Source organism: Myotis daubentonii, chromosome X, assembly GCF_963259705.1.
Source record: "Myotis daubentonii chromosome X, mMyoDau2.1, whole genome shotgun sequence".
Lineage (NCBI taxonomy): Eukaryota > Metazoa > Chordata > Mammalia > Chiroptera > Vespertilionidae > Myotis > Myotis daubentonii.
In genome coordinates, this window is record NC_081861.1 from 24,924,542 (window position 1) to 24,926,507 (window position 1,966).

Here is a 1,966-nt window from a genome sequence, read left to right on the forward strand (position 1 = left end):
GATACATATGCCTGTTCATGATATAGGCTCTATAAATGTTTATTGAACTCCCCGTATTAAAAAGGTTCTGATGCACCTGTTGTTGTTGACTGAACGCATATAGATCCAAAACACATATCTTCAAATGTTACAGTTAACTCTGACCTGAAGTATCTTCCATCCACTTGATACCAATCCAGCCTTCCCCACAGAGATATGGGATATTTCTGCCAAGTGGTACTGAGCTTCATTAAAACTGGATCTGTTTCTCTCTTGCTTTCTACTGCAATGCAAAATATAATGTACACAGGCTAGTTCATTCATGCACTTTCTAACCTTCAAAACTATACCTTGTACCAAATGAAATTAGATAGCTAGATTCCTGGTATTATAATTTAAAATAATATTGGTTTTTGTAAAATACACACATTTTATACAATTTACATTGGCATTTTATACCTTGACCCCATTTCTCTGATTTAAATAGTTATTGGAAGGCCTACTCTTTGCCCAACCATGAGGGGAATCAAAGATAACCAAAAGATATGATTTCTACCTTCAAAGTACTTTCAGTTTCTTTAGAAAGGCAAGACAAATATTCATGACACAAGAGAATAAAAGACCACATGAACCAAGTGTATATTGCACAGCATAGGGCCCTAAGGTCTTTAGAGTTTAGAGCAAAAAGCTCTGATTTATATTCACAGAATAAGGCACCAGAGAGACCTGATGGAGTTGTGCTGCTCTCACAGCACCACTCTTCTTGCTCCTAAGAAGAACTGGACAGAAACCATATTTGACAAACATATCTCTAGAGAAGAAGGTTCCACAACCACCTGCAGAAACCAATTCAATTTCACATAATAGAATTTGAACTTCTTTTCAATGATTTAGGCCACTTGAGAGTTTTACAAGTCAGTTCCTAAATTAATTTAGCATTTATCTTCCAGACAGGCTATTACAGCTAACAATAAACTCCCATTAAAGAAATTCAGATGAATGTGGCTGAGGAAAGGAGTTCCTCATTTCTCACCTCACTTGACTTTTCTGCAGCATGTGACACTTAACCAATCAGCCCTGCTCCCCACCCTCCAGACACTCTTCTGGTTTCCTTCCTACCTCTCTGACTGCTCAGCCTCAAGCTCAGGTTCTGACACATAGTAGGCACTCAACAAATATTTTTGAATGATTAAAGGCTTTTTAGTCTCTTCTTCACTGACTCCCATTTTCATCCAATATTAAAAAGTAACAATCTGGCCAGACCTCTGAGCCCAGAGGGTCAGAGGGAGGCCTCACAGCACACAGCCGCGTCTCTTGGGACAGGAACAGCCCCTGACTGTGGAAAGGAGATCCGCAGGACTGTTGGTGCCAGGGGATTTGAGATCTGGGTTCCGTAACTACGGAGGACTGAGCCTAAAGGGAGCAGCCTAAAGCACTGACCAGACCATGCAGTGCCGGTAAGAGAGGAGCTTACAGAGTCAGTCCTCTCCATTTCTGCAGCCGGGGTTTGTTTGTTTGTTTGTTTTCACTGAACCCTGTTCATAGGACATTTCAGATACAGACACTCATCCGTGCTGAAGAGCGGGAGAAGGTGTGGACGAGTGGAATCTGGGAGAGGCTGGGGAGAGAAGGGGGTCCAGGAGAGGTGGCAGCAAATTGAGGGCTGAGTCACCCCAGAGCCCAGGACTTGGGCAGCCATTTTCTCCTGAGGATATAACTATAGGCCCCAGACAAGCAATACAGCCACACCCAGATTACACCCTGAATGGGACAAAGGATTAAAATAATCTGATTAGTCCCTGGGAGTTAACAGGGTCTGGCCTATAGAGGGGCTTTCAGTCTCAGCAACAACAACAACAACAACAAAAATCACAGACATTCCAGAAAACTTGGATCTTAAGCCAGCCAATGGAATGACATTTCAATTTTTCATTTTTAATTTTTATTATTATTTTGTTAGCTTTTTTCTTTTTGCTTTTTGCTTTGT